Raw genomic sequence first — 19,728 nt, forward strand, 5'->3', positions numbered from 1 at the left:
TGGCCACTCAGCTCCCTCAACCTCGAGGGGCAGGAGTCCAGAGAACAGAGAGAGGCTTCTGTCAAAAGGGGCCTTTCTCCACGTGCCTGGGCTTCACCTCGTCCCTGGAGCTCCTTTGCGGCAGCTTCTCGTCGGCTCTCAAGGACCCTCACTAGCTCCACCTGCGCGGCTGTGCAGCCACAGCTCCCCGCGTCAGTCACGTCCTGTCCTAGTTCATTCAGGCTGCTACAACAAAGGTCCCTTAGCCTGGGGCCTAAACAGCAGCATCGATTCCTCATGGCTTTCGAGACCAGGAAGTCCAAGATCGTGGCACGGGCAGATTTGGTGTCTGGTGAGAGCCCACTTCCTGGTTCACAGACGGCTGTCTTCTCACTGTGTCCTCACACAGTGGGAGGGGTGAGGGAGCTCTCTGGGGTCTCTTTTATGAGGGCACTGATCCACTCATCGGGCTCCACCCTCATGGCCTAATCACCTCCCAAAAGTCTCACCTCCTAAAAACATCACATTGGGGTTTAGGTTTCAACGTACGAATTTTGGAGGGACACAAACATTCAGTCTATAACACACACTCAAGTCCAAGGGCCACAGGCAGTAGAACCTGAGCTGAGATCTGTGCTTGCTGGCTCCTGATTCTACTGTCGTCACCAGCACACTCCACTGTAGAAAGAAAGCATAAGCTTTCATGGAGAAACAGAGGGTCCTCTCTAGGCAAGTGAACAAACCCGTAAGCGTGTATGACATGGACATCTTGAGATAAGGCCTGAAAAATACTTGACGTGGCTTTCGTACTTCTGTTCAGTGAATGAGACTCTTGTCTCTCTCAGCAGATTCCACTTTAATGATACAGCGCTGTCCCTAGCAGGAGACTGTCTGGTGATTGCAAGTAGGGCCGACAGCGTTTAAGTCATGTTAGACATCACAGACGCCCCAGGATGGAAAGGGAATTCCCTCGTCGAAGTTTTGTTAGATGGCTGTCTTAACATTATTAATTTTTATCAAAGCAGGGCTTCTTTCTAGTGGTTCAGGGCCACCACCTTCACAGATAAACATCTGCTTCTGAGGGAAATGGGGGCACAGCACAGAGTAAAGGATATTTCATAGATATTTAATCAATTAAAGAAAAGAAAGCAACAAAGCAGTTAACCCATTCATCCTTTTGTTTGTTTCAAACCAATTATAATTAGGAGACAAAACAGAAGATTAATAAATCAGGCCCATTATCAGTTGGCATTGTACTCATCAAGTCGTATGTCCATCATGCCTTTTTGATAAGAGTGAAACACAAGAATTGGGACAAAAATGAAGAATTGTCACGGCAGTAGGAAAAACAGTTTTTCCTCCCCCATTGAGCTAACTTTTGTCACTTATTTGAAGAATAAAAACAATAATGTTTTGGGACCAGCCTCATGTCATAGTGGTAAGTCCAGTGCACTCTGCCTCGGCAGCCCAGGTTCGCAGGTTCAGATCCCAGGTGGGGACCTACACCACTTGTCAGCCATGCTGTGGTGGTGACCCACACACAAAATAGAGGAAGATTGACACAGATCTTACCTCAGAGTGAATCTTCCTCAAGCAAAAAAAGGAGGAGGATTGGCAACAGATGTTAGCTCAGAGCAAATCTTCCTCAGCAAAAAAAAAACAAAACAATAATGTTTATGTAGAGGAGTTACACTTAGCAAGTAAAATATAAGACATAGTTAAATGTGAATTTCAGATAAAAAATAAAATTTTAGTATAAGTATATTCCAAATATTGCATGGGACATAATGCAGTATTTAGGACATACTTATACTACAAAATTATTATTAAAAAGTTTTCATTGTTCATGTTAAATTCAAATTGAACTGGGTGTCTTGTATTTTATCTGGCAATTGCAGTTGTATGGTCATTGTGCTAATGTACGCCTAATATATTTTTTTTGAATTAGCATTGAGAGAAAAAAAATAACAAACATGTAACACAGGTAGAGTCTTCCTTAGCCACTATTTCACAGTTGGATAAAGAGGTCTTTCCTAACCTTACAGAGTTTCCATCTTAGAGAAATGGGCTATGGAGGAGCTTGCCCAGGGTCACCCAGTTAATATGCAGTGGAGGGAGGGTCCAATCCAGGTCTACCGGAGTCCAAAGCCTGCTCTTCACCATGACCCTGTGTCACCTCTCAGACATCCAGTTAATAATGCAGGAAACTGCTGCTTTTTTTTTCATTCTGGTGAAATAGATGTGACATAAATTTACCATTTTTACTTTTAAGTGTACCATTTGGTAGTGTTGAGTACATTTGCACTGTTGTGCAGCCAATCTTCAGAATTCTTTTCATCTGGCAAAACTAAAACTCTATACCTAGTAAACAACTCCCTGCTTCCCTTCCCATCAGGCCCTGGCAACAACCATTCTACTTTCTGTCTCTATGAATTTCACTATTCCAGGTCCCGCGTGAACTGGCGTCAGACAGTATTTGTTTTTTGACTGGCTTATTTCACTCAGCATAATCTCCCCAGAGTTCATGTTGTGGCATGTGTCAGAATTTCCTTCGTTTTTAAGGCTGAATATTATTCCATTGTATGTGTATATCGCATTTTGTTCATCTATTCATGTGTTAATGGGCACTTGGGTTGCTTCCACCTTTTGGCTGTTGTGCATAACGCTGCGATGAACATGAGTGTACACATATCTGTTTGAGTTTCTGCTTTCCATTCTTCTGGGCACATACCTGGAAGTGAAACTCTTGAATCATATGGTAATTCTATTTTAATTTTTTGAGGAACCGCCATAGTGTTTTCCGCAGTGGCTGCACTGTTTTACATTCCCCCCAACGGTGCATAAGAGTTCCAATTTCTTCACATCCTCACCATCACTTGTTATTCTCTGGGTTTTTGTTCTTTATGTACTCATCGTAATGGATGTGAGGAATCATTGCTTTTTGTCTCCATGATAAAGTCAAATAAAAACCATTGTAATTTGATCTTTTTTACTGATTTAACTATTCGTTTTGTTGGAATCTACAGAGACTATTTCGCTGACTTATTTGTTCTATTTGCTACCATAATCAACACTACCGTGAGCTATTGTTAATAATAATACACACTGGGCACCTGCTGAGGTCGGGCCCTGTGCTGGGCCCTCTGAATCCATCCTCTTGCTCAGTCCTCCCAACAACCCTGCAGAGTGGGGACCTGCTATATTGTTCCCGTGGGCTAGGCAAGGGAAAGGGCGCTTAGAGAGAGGTTATCTTATCCAGCGTTACAAAGTTTGTACAGCTGGGATGTGATCCAAGTAATCTAACTCCTGCCCTTTGACCCTAGTTTTGGTGGATCTTGATAAGAAAAATACTTTTTGAATCAAGTTGACCCATTTGAAGGGAATTAAAAATTGATTGAATCATGGGATCTTCTGAATTTGACTCCTTTCAGTGAACATTAAAGCTTCTTAAAAAAAAGAGAACAGCTTTATTGAAATATGTCACCTACCATAAAAGTCACCCATTTAGTGTACAACTCAATGGTTTTTAGTACGTCCACAGATATGTGCAAACGTCGTCACAATCAATTTTAGAACATTTTTGTCACCTCCAAAAGAAACTTTTTTCCCTTTATCTATTACCTCTTACCCCCCCATTCCCCCCAGCCCTAAGCAACTACCACTCTACTTTCTGTCTTTATGGATTCCCATACCCTAGACTTTCATGTGAAGGGGGTCATATAGTATATGGTCTTTTGTGACTGGTTGCTTACGCTTAGCATAATGTTTTCAAGGTTCATCCGTGTTGTACTATGTATTAATGCTTCATTCTTTTTTTATGGTCAAATAAAATTCCATTGTATGAATATACCACAGTTTGTTTATCCATTTGTCCATGGATGGGCATTTGGCTTGTTTCCCCCCTTTGGCTGTTATGAATAATGCTGCTATAAACATTCGTGTACAAATTTTTGTGTGGATATGTGTTTTCATTTCTCTTAGATGTATACCTAGGAGTGGAATTGGAAGATCATATGGTAACTCTATGTTTAATCATTTGGGCAACTGGCAGACTACCTTCCAAAGCGGCTGAACCATTTCATGTTCCCACTAGCAATATATCAGGGTTCTGATGTTTCCATATCCTTTACAGTATATGTTGTTATCTGACTTTTTGATTCTAGCATCCTAGTGGGTACGAAGTGGTATCTTGTGGGTTACGATTTGCATTTCCCTGATGACTGATGATACTGAATGTCTTTTCACAAGCTTATTGACCATTCGTATATCTTCCTTGGAGATATGTCTATTCAGATCTTTGCCTATTTTTAAATTGAGTTGTTTGTCTTTTTATTATTGAGTTGTTATTCAGATATTCTAAATACATTTCTTATCATATATATAATTTTCATTTATTTTCTTCCATTCTGCAAGCTGTCTTTTCATTTCCTTGATGGTGTCCTTCAAAGCATAAAAGTTTTTACTTTTGATGAAGTCCAACTTATCTATTTTTTTCTTCTGTTGTTGATGTTTTTGGTGTCATATCTAAGAATCCCTCGCCAAATTCAGGTCATGAAGATTTCTTCTACGAGTTTTATAGTTTAGCTCTTACATTTAGGTCTTGAGTTAACTTTCATATATGGTGTGAGATAAAGATCCAACTGCATTCTTGTGCATGTGGCTATCCAGTTGTTCTACCACCATTTGTTGAAAAGATTGTTCCTGCTCCCACGGAATGGTCTTGGCACCTTTGTTTAAAATTAGTCGATCATAGATGTCTGGATTATTTCTAGACTCTCAATTCTATTTCGTTGATTCATATGTCTGTCCTTGTGCCAGAACCACACTGTCTTGATGGCTGTTGCTTTGTAGTAAGTTTTGAAATCAGGAAGTGTAAGTCATTCTGCTTTTTCTTCTTTTTCAGGATTGTTTTGACTATTCTAGGGCTCTTGCAACTCCATATAAATTTTAGAATCAACTTGTCAATTTTTACAAAGAATTCAGCTGGAATTCTGGTAGGGACTGCGTTGAATCTATGCATTAATTTGAGGAGTGTTGTCATCTTAAGAACAGTAAGTCTTCTGATTCATAGACATGGGATGTTTCTCCATTTATTTGGATCTTCTTTAACTTCTTTCAAAAATGCTCTGTAATTTTTTTTTTAAAGATTTTTTATTTTTTCCTTTTTCTCCCCAAAGCCCCCCGGTACATAGTTGTGTATTCTTCGTTGTGGGTTCTTCTAGTTGTGGCATGTGGGACGCTGCCTCAGTGTGGTCTGATGAGCAGTGCCATGTCCGCGCCCAGGATTCGAACTAACGAAACACTGGGCTGCCTGCAGCGGAGCGCGCGAACTTAACCACTCGGCCACGGGGCCAGCCCCAATGCTCTGTAATTTTTGAAGCATAAGTTTTACACTTCTTTTGCTAGATTTATTCCTAAGTATTCTAGTCTTCGTAACTATGTGACTTAAACAATTTTCTTAATTGCAGTTTTGGATTTTTTTGTTCATTGCGAGTGTATAAGTATGCAATTGATTTTTGTGTATTGATCTTGTATCCTGCAATGCTGCTGAACTTATTCATTAGTCCTATCAGGTTTTTTTAGTGGATTCTTTTTTTTTTTTTTAAATATTGGCACCTGAGCTAACACCTGTTGCCAATCTTCTTTTTTGTTCTTTCTTCTCCCTGTAGCCCCCCAGTACGTAGTTGTATGTTTTAGTTGTAGGTCTTTCTGGCTCTGCTATGTGGGACACTGCCTCAGCATGGCTTGCTGAGTGTTGCTAGGTCCGTGCCCAGGAGCCAAACTGGGCTGCCAAAGCGGAGCATGCGAACTTGACCCCTCGGCTATGGGGCCGGCCCCTTTAGTGGCTGCTTTAGCATGAGAACTTTAAACGTTCTCGATTTTGTGGAAGAATCATTGATCTCATGAGAGAATAATTTACTACCTTTGTAGATCATAAGATGAGACCCAAAAGCTGATTGAAAAGGTGAAGAAAATCTGAAAACCATCAATGAGAACTCCAAGATAAAAGTTAATAGGTCATTATGGATGAGTCTCACAGATTAAGTAACATTAGGGTTGAAGGTGCCAGTTGTTGGTTAAGAAGGGTGAAATGATGCTCAAAGCAGCACTGTCCAAAACAACTTTCTGTGATGATGGAGATGTTTTATATCTGCACTGTCCAAAACAGTAGCCTGTGGCCACACATGGATATTTAAATTTAAGATAATTAATATAAATAAAATTTGAATTTAAAATAATTAAAATTAAATGAAATTTAAATGTCAGTTCCTCAGACACATGGGGCACATTTCAATTGCTCCATTAGCTATATATGTATCTAGTGTTGAATAGCACAGATATGGAACATTTCCATCCTCACAGGAAGCTCTACTGGACAGTGCTGCCCCAGTGTGTCCAGTAAAACAACCACTGGGTGCTCACAGTGTGGGCTGGAGGGAGACAGGAGAGAAGAAAGTGGTATTTTCATTCTTAAATGATTCATAAAAAGAGAAAATGCAGTCTATTAGGTGGTCCAATTAATGCCTGTATCTGTAACTCTTACAGAGGTGTTAGAAGGAAAGGAATTCACAATTAATGGTCTCCCTGTACTCTTTGTGCAAGGTAGAAATGCAAAAAGAAAAATGAGAAACTCTGTATATAACATGAGAAAAGGCGTGTAAAGCACTTAGATGTGCATCTAGAAAACAGTAAGCATTCAACACATATTAGTTATTATTATTACTAGAGGGTGAGATAATATCATACATAACAGTGATTTGTGCTTAAAACACTTCAAATGATTTCTTATTGCCTACAGAGTAAAACCCAAGGTCCTCTATGTGGCCCACAGGGCACGAGGTTGGTCTGCATTTACCACTCTGGATTTCCTCCCTCACAATCCACCTTGGGCTCTCAGCGTTGTTAATACCACGCGGCTTGTAGTTTTTCCAAACACCATGTTGGGGTTTTTTTAGGGGGTTTTTTTTGCTGAGGAAGATGCACCATGAGCTCACATCTGTGTCAGTTTTCCTCTAGTTTGTATGTGGGTCGCAGCCACAGCATGGCTGCTGATGAGTGATGTAGGTCAGCACCCAGGAACCGAACCAGGGCCACTAAAGCAGAGCATGCCAAACTCAACCACTAGACCATGGGGCCAGCCCTCCATGTCATTTTATATTTCCATGACTTGCTCTTGCCATTTCCTCTGTCTGGAAGCCCTTCCAGTTTTCTTGGCCCAGTTAACATGTGCTGATCCTTTAGAACTCCGAGAGGTTGGCTTAAGGGCCTCTCCTATGGAGTTTCATTGCTTCCTTCCTTTGTATTGAAATGCTCTGTTTAGGTGTCTGTCTCCACCAATAAGCAGGAAACACTTAATATGTGCCAGATACTGTGCAATGCTTTGAAGGCATAAGCAGGAATGACAAATATGGTCCCTGCCCCCACTAAGAAGAGTTTGGAGGCAAGTAGGGACCATATCTCTGGTGCTTCTTTAGAACCTCAAATCATAGCACATGCCTAGCTCATGGTAGGTGCTTAAACATGTTATCAAACCAACCAGAATCTGATGTGTAGAGAAAGGACAGCCTAGCCCAGAACTCAACTTCCTCCCAACGTGTTTTGTTGAGTGTTTTAAAGGAGGAATTGGGGCTAATGAGCAGGATAGATTCCACATAAAAATTAGGTATCTCCTAGGCACACACCCACCCTTTAAGCTTTCTCCAGTACTTTGTGAGGCCACCAGTCCAGGTACTCAACATTATCTTAGTTATCCATGGGCTCCTGGCTCCCTCTCTATCACAGTTATTTCCTTCCTTCTGTTGCAAAGCATGGATAGAAATGGTTTTATTAAATAAATTAATTCCTTTCAGATTAAACAACAACTCATTTAACACTTTATAGCCTAAAATTTAACCTATGTTCCTCTTCTATAGCGTCACCCTTTCTGACATAGAAGTCCAAATGTGAAATTCTCTCCTCGCATACATAATAAGGAGCTCTTCCTGGCTGGGATACAGAGATGACACCATTGCAAGCAGAGAATTGGCCCCCCACCCAGTGCAGAAGCACTATCCAGACTATGACAAATTCCTACCAGGAGTACTTGAGAGTTCTGATGATTTCAAGTTTATCTGGTTAGTATAGAGTGAAACTGGTTAAAGAGATAAGCTCCCTAAGAAAAATTCATTTAAGAGGAAATTTTAATGCTGGCAATAGAAAATTGCCAGCCCTATGGAAGGATAAAGCTGTATCAGAGAGACATTCTGGGGGCCAGTGGAGCCTTTTAGCATCCCCAGTTATAGCTAATTTGTGTTTTTCCTGGACGGGCACTAGTGGGTCCATTTACACATGTAATATTATATCAGCTAAATAATAATATGTAATACTATGTTGGATAGCATACTCTGACTAATACGGTTCAGGAGATCAGCCCCACAGGTAGCTGAGGTTACTTCATAACGACTGTAGCCACATGACACCTAATCTCTAGGTTTTCCCCAATGTGCAGCCTAAGATAATTGAAAATGACAAGTATGTGCCATGTTGGATAAAGAGGCATGACTGTTCCCCACCATGCTGTGAATTCCAGGCTCATTCATCTCTGCATCTAGATCACCTAAAACGGTGCTTGGCCCAGAGCAAGAACCCGGAACTTCTTGTTGAATAGAAGAAGGAAGGCAAGGAAAGAAGGTGCGGGATAAAACCGAAGCGTTACTTCCGGCCCCTTAGGACGGTAGATGGCCACTACTCAGGGACCTAAAGAGGAAGTTAGAAACAGTAAGTGGTATTGTCTGCGCCAACCAACTATAAACGGAATTCCCTTTGGCTAAGAGGTACAACAGTTGAATCAAATCAGTAAAACCAAGAGCTCTGTCGTTTCCTTTAATAATCTCTTCAGAAGTTGCATCGACTGTTGTACATGTTATCAGCTACAGGAGCAATTAACACTGTTATAATGGAAAATGTTGTCATAATAACCTTTTTCCAGTCACTCATAACTTTCTAAAATTTCAACATTTTGGCTAGTTTTCTCCATTTGCTCTCAGATGCAAACTTTTGGAAGTTTGAGAAATAATTCTCACAATAGCTTTAATTTGGTAAAAATTAAATCCTCATTATTTCCCCCTTATAATAAAATACAAAATGAAAATAAAATATAGAACCAAGTATCTTCACAGGGTGAATCAGTATGAATTTGGGATTCTTCAAGTTAGGAAATATTAATTATTCTCTTTTACTGACTCTTCAAAAATAACATTTTTGGGAGCTAGCCCAGTGGCATAGCGGTTAAGTTTGCACACTCTGCTTCAGTGGCCTGGGGTTGACTGGTTCAGATCCTGGGCGCAGACCTATGCACCACTCATCAAGCCACACTGTGGCAGGCGTCCCACATACAAAATAGAGGAAGATGGGCATGGATGTTAGCTCAGGGACAATCTTCCTCGGAAAAAAAATATAACATTTTTGTTACAAATTTTACTTTACCTTTTTACACATGCACAATGACATTTTACCTTAAACAACTCAAAGCTCCGTGCTAAATTATGTTTTCCTTCAAAGAGGATATAACCTCAGGTTCAACCAGCACAGCATTTTCAGGCTTACCCATTAGGCCCCTTCTAGTTGCCATTCTTCTTACCTGGCAGAATGAAATGGAAAGGCCCACCCAAAGTTTAGCAATCCAGCAAAGTGAAGGAATCTGCAAGCTAAATTTTGAGAGCACTATTCATGCTTGCTGTGCTTTGCATTAATAATTAGTATTCCTGCCTGGAGAGGAGATACTTCCAAACTGGGACTCTTGCATTGATTAAATTTGGAGTTTAATTTTGCCTCTTAATCTTTGTTGGCGTTGGCACTGAGCTCACTCTTTTATGGCTGGCTCCGGTGAACAATAAAAGTAACCATTTGAAGAGTCAAACAACAAGAGTGGTTTTTAGGAAACTGGCAGCCAATCTGATTCACCGCATTGGCCGCCTTCCTGGGGATAAGGATCTTGCTAGGTAGTTGTAGTAGCGGTTATCCTGGGTGAGAGCAGAATATACTCAAGATTCCCAGCTCCATGCCTAGTCAGGCGAGTTAAAGAATGTCTAGGTTGAGAGCGGTAATGGAGGTGACTGGGTTGGAGCAAGCCCTGAATTAAGTTGGTACATTCAAAGTTGCCATAGAAACCCTGTCTGAATGTCCTCACTTCTGCAGAATTGATTTGATGTTTAAATGTTAATACGCCTTCTTACATTTAATGATACGTAAAATAGAAAGTAGATGAATACAGAAGAAAGAAAACATACTCTAATGTCTGAAATACTTAAGAATTGAACACTTTTCCAATCCTAAATCATCCTTTTAAACCAATGACTGCAGAAGAGGAGGTGGGGAGCCACAACTGGGAGCCGTTGACGAGTCTTTGCCTTTACGTCAGATGCCACCCCCTGAAAGACTCTGCTGTAGTTCAGCTAAGCCAGCTTGTGCTGGAAGCCAAATGAAATGCAAAGTTGCTTTTCAACAGCAAACCTCACTGAGGAAACGCCAGTTAGCAATTGTGAGAAGTTTCAGCTACTGTATCTTCGCATATTCAATTTCACCACTAAATGTCCGTGAGAAAACATTTGCAGGCTCTTTAGTGCTGGTTACACTATCAATTAATCTATAGTATGCTTTAAATAAATATTTCTATTAAATGTAACAAAAACCAGCATTTGTATTGCTTGCACCTAAATTATCATCATCATTGCAAAGCAGATGCGGGACGCAAGACGAGGCAAACAATTGGCACTATAATTTGCCCAGTAACATTGTTTCAGATCTAATTAGTGCTTATGCAGATCCTTCACAAAAATGTGAAAACTGCACCAGGATGTAATTGTTTAATGAATTTAGTGCAAAGCACATCTGCATAAATTCCATTTTAGCTGAAAAAACTAAGTTCAACTGCTATTTGCTCCCGAGCCAAAACATTGTGAATCGTGCTCGCTGCGCCTTAGCCCTGCTCTGCTGGCGTGGAGATTTCAAATAAATACTACAAAGTTAAAGCCTCCAGCTGCAGATCAACCCATCTGTAGATGTTTGTTATATTTGGCAGGATCGTAGAATGATTGTGCCTTCCTGCTGGAACAGAAAAAAAGAGGGGGAAAAACAAGGTCTGTCAGCAAAAATAAGTAGGTCTGAAATATGCGCCACCCAACAAAAGTCAAGTTTTGAGACTGAGTCTGGTCTACCTAGCAGTGAATTTTAAACACCTGGTGACATTGAGCCTACTGTGTAAACCGAATAATATCCTTTTTCTCTGTTCTGCCCAGCATTTAATTCCTGTTAAAATCACGGAAAATTGAATTGGACACAAGTTTGAGGGAAAAGGAATTTGAGCCTTTCCTTTAACTTTTCAGGATTTTACTAGTCACTTTTTGTGATCAGTGTTTATATACAAAAATCTGTAACTTCCACTGAAAGATGTGAGTTCGTCGTGGATGTTAAATGGTCGGCTGGAAAGGTGCACTTCTCAGTGTTGGGTTTTTGGATTTCTGTTTTTTTCTGTTTTGGTTCCTGCTTTTTTTGCGAAAGCACGAATGAACCGCCGACCCCCAGCTACTGGTTGTAGTAAACCACTCCTGGCCCCGGGGGGGGGGGGGGGGGGGGGGGGGTGGCGTGGGGTGGCGCAGGGTCGCAGGGTTTGCGAATGGGCAGTACGGAGATGTTTGGGCCCGAGTTGGAAGAATTTTGTAAACTGCGAATATTCTTCATCATTCACCTGAATGTTCCAATTTAGGTTGAAACAACCCTGAAAAGCTTACAGTCAATGTTCCACTTAAACCAGAAATGTTTGTTCTGCTTTTGTTGATTATTGTGGGTCCAGCTCAGGCTGTCTTCCATTAAGGTTCCCTGGGAAACTCTAACAGAGTCCCCGGAGGCAGAGACTGCCTGCAGGAAGCTTCGGGGCCGCGCCTGGGACCCACGCCTGCGAGGGAGTGAGGGCGGCAGACCAGGACTGGGCAGAAGCGGCTGACTTTCAGGCAGTTACAGTAAAGGCTTCAGCCAACCACAAGGGCTGCTATGAAGCTGGGGTGTTGACTCGGGACTTGTGTGTGCAGACTTCAGCCAGTGCTCCTGGAGGCTGGGGAGATACGTGCTGGGTCCTGAGGGGGGCCTCGGTGTTGAGTCACCACAGGCACTCCAGTCCAGCCCTTACACACTCGGTGCACTTTGTACAATCACTTCACCCCGTCTGGGAAGGAGCTGTGCTTCCAGGATGCTCATGGGTCTCTTTTCCTGCAGAAACTCCAAGGGATTGGTGTGATGAAGAAGACCCCTATAGCTGTAGCTGGTCCTGACTGAAACTGCTCCTCATCTCCCCCAACCCCCACTCCCCTTTCCACATTCCCCTCATTCTCAGCTAGCACCTCTGATACAGGGGGCTTACTGGGAGGGGCGGACCTGGGCCTCATCCCTTAGCCCCTGGTCACCATGCACTTCTCAAGCTGTGCATGCTGCACTTGTCTATCATCAAAATTTGCTGAGGGAGCACCAATAGACACCAATGTGGATCACCTGGGTGGCACGCAAATTCTCCTCTGCCCCGTTGTATGACAGCAACTCTACCTCCTCCTGATGATCAGAGTCAATTACTTCCGCTGGGATGGCGACTTTCCTTGCCCAATAGTGTCTGGGCACAAGAATCCTGGAAAAACCAGTGGCAGCTACAGCTTAAAGTTCAGTGAGACTCTTCCTCTGCCCCCTGGTGGAAGCATTCCCTTTCTTGGAACCAAAACCTCTAGCCCAGTGTAGACCCTGCAGAATCCAGCGGGAAGGAATAGGAAACACCCACCCCCAAGTGAGTCAGTGTGAGTGATGGTGAGTGGGGCTGTTCCTCCTCTCACTCTTTGGTTCCCAGGCCCATATGTTCTACCTCCATGGGACACGATTCCATATAATGGTCGTTGACTTAGGATCCTAGTGGGTGGCGTTTCTTACTTAAAAGGCATTATCTTCACATCAGTGACTAAACCACTCCTTTAGAAGCCTGTTACATCCCTCGATCAGGTGGCAGCTTCTAAGTGGTGCAATCTGTGGTAGGACTAGTAGAGCCCATGGTCAGATGCCTCCTGTGGCCTCTCCTTTCCTGTGAAATGGATTGCTTAGTCCAGTATGATATCATGTGGGCTCCCGTGTCAATGGAACAAACACTCGTAGGCCTTCAGATAGTAGCTTCGGCCCTGTAGGCAGGAACACTGAACCGACACCTGGAATCTGTGTCAATTCTAATCAAGATAAATCACTTACCCTACTGGGTGGAAGGGTGCAATGTAATTAAGTTCCCACTAAGGGGCTGTTTGGTCTCTTTGAGGGGTGGCACTCCATCTGGGGCTAGGTGTTTGTCTCTGGCTTGCAGGTTGGACATCCAGTGATGGCAATGACTAAGCCAGCCTTGATGAGTGGGATCCCATGCTGGTAAGCCCATACATAGCCTCCTTCCCTGAGGTAGTAACTACTGTGTTTATGCACCAATTGTACCAGCCCTTGGGCAGCCAATGACAGAGGCTGGCTGACGCCGACTGGTGAATCGTTCTGTGTTTTGGTCCTTTCATGCACTTCTGTAGTAAATGCTCTCTGGTGGGCACTAAAAGGTGTACAAAAGACTTCACTCTTTGTGCCTATTCCCATAGTTCTACCACATGCCTCTTCTCCAGAGTCCTTATCCCTGATCTTTCCAGTCTCGCTTCTTCCAGCCTTTGCCGTTGCTCATGAGTCTCTGCCTGAGCCACTTCTTTTTCCTCAAAAGTAGATGATCAAGTGCCTAGTCCAAAGCTCCTCCTGTGGAGGTGGATTTCCCCTTACCTCTGTGTCTCAAGGCCACTCCTAGGAGGGGCTATAAAGCAGTCACTGTCTATTTTTGGCTTGTACCCACAAGCTAGATTGACTCTTCCAGAAACTAAGTTCTGCCTTTTTCTTCCTCTATCAATTGATTAATAAGGAACCATGCAGCCCTCAAGAGTGCACAAGTGATCCTCATAGATGTGAGCTGAGAGAGAGAAGGTGGTACAACAGTGGTGGGTGACGTGAGTGTCTGGGCCACCTACTTATGAAGTTTCCTTTTGCCCACTTGCCCTGCTCATGCCTCCTCCTGGATGTACCACTTCTATCTTATGATGGATTGCTCCTAGGCCTGCTTGACCTTATGACTTGGTGGGTTGGACAGAACCCAGATTGTCATGGGCAGTTCTGGCCATATGGTCACTCAATGTCCCAGGGTTAGGCACTCCATCTCAACCAGGGCCTATTACCGTGCCAGGAGCTATTTTTTTGAATGATATATAATTATCCGCTGCAGATGGCATGGCCTTGCTCCAGAACCTTAGGGGTCTACTTTGTGAAACTCCTATTGGGCTTGCCATAAACTCCACATGGCATCTTTTCCCACCACAGATACCTCTAATAACAGAGGGTCTGCTAGTCATATGGTCCAAGCAGCAGGGCTGCTTACGTCACAATATAGACCAGACACAGAGCTCTTTCCTGATATGGGCCCCACTCAAAGCTGATAGCCTTCCAATGTCACTTGGTATGTGTGTCAGAGTAGTATTTCCAAGAAGGGAAATGCTACCTCCAGAACCCAATGTGGCTGACCAAGTGATGCGCTTCCTTCTTAGTGAGGGGAGGCATGCAATGCAATAATTTGACCTTTACTAACTGTCCACAGATATGATGGGCCCCTGAATCCTTGTAGGGTTTATCTCCCACCCCTCTGGAACAGATGTGCCACCAAGGTCTCTAATTACTAACCATGTCTTGTTAATGTGGATCTATTAACTTGTTGTCATCAAATTAGTAGACCAATGTGACGTTCTTCCAATATCTAGATAGTCCACGTTCCCTTCAGACTAAATGACTGCAGAGAGCAGAACAGTGAACAGGGCCTAAGAAAGACTGGAAATGTACACTGTTGTCCACTCCATGTGAATGTAAATTGCTTCTGGTAGGCATGGAAAAGAATACATTTGCCAAATCAAGGCCACATACCATGTGGTTGTGTTTCTCTGCTTCAGCAAAAAAACTCGTATCTGGAACAACAGTAGGAAGTGGGGCTATTGCTTGGTTGAGTTTGTGGTAGTTCACACCCTCCAGAGCCTGTCTGCTTTCTGTAGGCCCCAGACTGGTGAATTAAATGGGGGCTACGATTAGAACCACTACCCCCAGATACTTTAGGTTTTTATACTTTTATACTTTTAGGTGACACTAACCTCTGTTATTCTCCCTAGGATACAATATTGTTTTCATTTAGTATTTTGGCTGCGGGGGGAGCCAGTTTCAGAGGCTTCCTGTTTGGGCTCCTCTACTACAATAGTTATCACTATACAAAATGACAAACCAACGAATCAACGTGAGATTTTGCTGATGACCAAGTACTTCCATTCCAACTACACATTCAAAGATTGAGGAAATGACCACTTTGTGAGTTCATGGACCCCATGGGCCCACTGTGAATCAGTCCAGGTCCAGATCTCTATTTCTTACACAGCCCCTATATGCCCTATTCTAACAGAAGGAGCATGATGATGTGTCAGATCCTTAGTATTAGTGTGAACTCAGACCCTGTGGCCAAAATCATAGAAATGTCTGGATAGTCCCTTTTACCCACTGTATGATTACCTGAGTAAAGGGTTATAGGTTCCTTTGGGGATAGACTGGGCAAATCATTATCATATACAGTTGGTGTGGTAATGCTGGGCCTTTCTCTTAAAGACCCAGCTTCTCCTTCAGTCAATGGATTCCAGGTCTGGAAACTGGGCCAGATATAGAAACTGGACAAGGGATCATGATGTTTTATTGGGATGACTGACCTTGCTCTCCTGATCACACATCCTTGATTTATTTTGATGTATAGATGGAGCAATACTCTTGTTGGTTTCCCTTCCATCTTTCTCCTAGGAATGTCAAGCTCTATTAACATCACCAAAGTTGTCTGCACTTAATCTTACTCCCAACACTATCCTTGATGCTCCCTTTAATAATTGTACCCACTTTTTTTGTGATGGTTGAATCCACCACCTGGCCTCTATTATTTGGGGATCTTATCCTTGAAGCTCTAAGGAAACCCAGTTCTATAACAATATCTCTCATCGTCAGCCCACAGCCTGCAGAGAACAGCCAATACTGAGCTTCTCAACGTTACTAAAATCTCTTAATCCATATATTGCGTATTGCTTTAGAGTGGATGTCCTGGCATGCCCCAGAGTACTGGACTCCTATATATTCATTGATATGGATCTGGATCATCATAGAACTGATCTCCTACTCTCTGGAGTGTCTCCCAAGGCCTTCTAGGTAAGATTGTCAGCTGGTGGATTTTCTGGCTTTTCATGGTCTATCCACTCTGGCATGCCCACTTGTCTGAGCCTTTTGATCCCTTCTTCCATCATTTGCTGTGAAAGTTCTAGTAGTTCTACTTTAGTTAGTATGGTTCATCACCCTCCCCGTGCTTCTGAGAGCCAACCTGACAGTGTTTTCCAAGAGAATAACCTCCCGGGATCCTTACTAGGGTGTATAATTCTGTAGCATGGGAGAGTGCTCCCACAGCAACAAACTCTCCCTTATCCAACTATAATTCTATCCCTCTAGATCCAGCACTTTAGGATACAGCCCCATATTTTCTATATTAGTTATGGTTCTCCAGAGAAACAAAATCAATAAGATAAATAGATACATAGATAGATAGATAGATAGATAGATAGATAGATAGATAGATAGACAGATGGATATGCAGATATAAGAGGAGATTTATTATAGGAATTGGTTCATGCAGTTCTGGATGCTGAGAAGTCCCACAATCTGCCATTTTCCAGGAAAGCTGGTGGTGTGATTCAGCCCAAGTCTCAAGGCCTGAGAAGCCTCAGGAAGCCAACGATGTAAGTCCAAGTCCAAAGGTCCAAGAATAGGGGGGCCAATAGTGTAAGTCCTGGGCCAAGTTTGAAAGCCCAAGAACCAGGAGCACCAATGTCCAAAGGCAGGAAGAGATGGATGTCTCAACTCAAGCAAAGAGAGCAAATTTGTCCTTCCTCTGCCTTTTTGTTCTATTCAAGTCCCCAATCGATTAGATGGTATTAGTAAAGGTGATCTTCTTTACTTGGTCTACTGATTCAAATGCTACTCACTTCCAGAAACAGCCTCATAGACACACCCAGAAATAATGTTTTGCCAGCTGTCTGGGCATCCCTTAGCCCAGTCAAGTTGACATATAAAATTAACCATCACAAGTTCACCCCTTGACAACTTGGCACCCATATACATCTCCTTAAACCATACTTAATCTCCAAACAAAGACAATAACAAGGTCATAATTCTGTCTAACGTGGTACAACTATCCTGTGTACACCTGAAAATACACCAATCCCTTCCCCAGAAGAGAGTAAAGGCCTTGAGTGATGTTTACTCTTCTCCTGATACCCCATAACTTAAATACTACGAGGTAAGACCTCTAAACCAGCAGAGCATAAAGTCATGGGAACAAGAAGCAAAAATTTTGCTAGTGGGTCACTAGGGGTGATAGTGAGTGGTGATGCTCCCATTTCCACTCCTTGATTCCTGGACCCGTGAATCTCGGCTATCAGAGAAACAGCACCATATATTGGATGCTGATTCAGAGCATATACAGCCTTCTGGAGAACCTAGCTCCAGACCTGCAAGATGCTTTAACTGAGGCTTCAAAAGGCCATTCTACCTTTCTATCAAGCCACCTGCTTCGGGATGGTGGGGAACACAGTAAGACCAGCGAATTCCATGAGCATGGGCCCATTGCTGCACTTCTTTTGTTGTCAATTGAGTTCCTTGATCAGAAGCAATGCTGTGTGGAGTACCATGATGGTTGGATAAGACATTCTGTAAGTCCACCAACATAGCTTGGCAGAAACATTGTGTGCAGGGAAGGCAAATCTCTATCCAGAGTAAGTTTTTATTCCAATAAGGGCAAAATACTGCCCTTTCTATGATGGAAGCAGTCAGTATAATCAACTAGGTAGCTGGCTGGTCACCCTAAAGAATGATGCCATATTGAAGGCTCAGTGTGGATCTCTGCTGCTGGCAGATTGGGCACTCAGTGGTGGCTGTAGTCAGGTCAGCCTTGATGAGCGGAAGTCCATGTTGCTGAGCCCATGCACAATCTCCATCTCTGCCACCATGGCCACTTTGTTCATGAGCCCATTGGGCAGTGATGGGGTGGCTGGGGAAAGTGGATGACTGGTATACACAGAATGGGTTATCCCATCTACCTGATTATTGAAATCCTCCACTGCTGAGGTCACTCTTTCATGAGCATTCACATGGGACACAAATATCTTCACGTCTTTCCCCATTACTTCTAATGACACACACCGCATTGCTTCTAATCAAGGAACTCACATGTGGGGAGGCCGCTTCTTCTGGGGTTAGGGAAGCCTATTTCACTGGCAAGGAGACTCATCATAATTTATGGGTTCAACATCCCTAGTTTCATCAAGGTCTTCCTACACATCCTCATCCCAACTTATAGGATCCCATTCTTTCCCAACCAATGCCCTCATGTTAACAGTAGATACCAAGCAAGGTTGAGAGTTCATTTTGAGTTGTAATTTAGCCAATTGCAGGGTGAGATCCTGCATCTGATTTTCAGCAATTTCAGTCCTGCTGCTTCAGGAGATAAGGGCACACATAGAAGCACTTAGGTCATTTATGCGGTGCTTGAGCTGGGATTTCAATCCCTGAGCTCATCCTTTTCTTTGTCCAACAACACTAAGAACAACCAACCAATGTCATTATATTTCCTAGTTTTCCAAAAATATTCAAAAGTATCATATACAACATCATTTACTTCCTTGATTCGTATAAGTGATTGATTAGCAGGATCCAATGCAGACACTTTGCATGTCTCTATAAACAGTTTGTGCTCTCTTCTCTACTGGAAATAGAGTCACCAGCATCTTTAAATCTATTCAGGTTAGAAAGCCAATTCCAGAAACAACAGAACCAATTCAGAAAACTCACTCTTTTAAAATCCTGTTCCTCTAGAACCACTCTAAGTACCAAAATCTATATTAATCAGGGTTCTCCAGAGAAACAGAATCAATAGGATAGAGAGAGATAAGAGGAGATTGATCATAGGAATTTGTTCGTGCAATATGGATGCTAAGAAGTCCTATAATCTGCCATGTGCAAACTGAAGAACCAGGAAAGCCAGCAGTGTGATTCAGTCCGAGTCCCAAGGCCTGAGAATCAGAGGGACCAGTGGTGCAAGTTTGAGTCCAAAGGCTCAAGAACCAGGAGGGCAAATGTCCAAAGGAAGAATGATGGATGGATGTCCCAGCTCAAGCAAAGAGAGCAAACGTCCTCCTTTTCTTTTTTTGTCCTACTCAGGCCCCCAAAAGATTGTATTGGTGAGGACCGGCTTCTTTACTCAGTCTACCGACTCAAATGCTAATCTCCTCCAGAAACAGCCTCACTGACACTCAGAAATCATGTTTTACCAGCTATCTGAGCATCCCTTAGCCCAGTCAACGTGACTCATAAAATTAACCATCACACATACTTTCCCAACTTTTGCTAACGCATGCTTGCTGGTTCCTGCAGCCTCTTCTGCGTATGGTCCCCTTCCTCACTTACCAGGCCCGACACTTCCCCAACAAAGTTATGTCCTGACTTGATCTTAGCTGTTGATCTGGTAGGGAGTTGATGTGGGGGTAGAACCTGAGGTGGGGAGGGGGCGCGAGTTGTCTGGCAGGGTGAAGACCTCTCATCATCCTCATGGAA

Source organism: Equus quagga, chromosome 12, assembly GCF_021613505.1.
Source record: "Equus quagga isolate Etosha38 chromosome 12, UCLA_HA_Equagga_1.0, whole genome shotgun sequence".
NCBI lineage: Eukaryota > Metazoa > Chordata > Mammalia > Perissodactyla > Equidae > Equus > Equus quagga.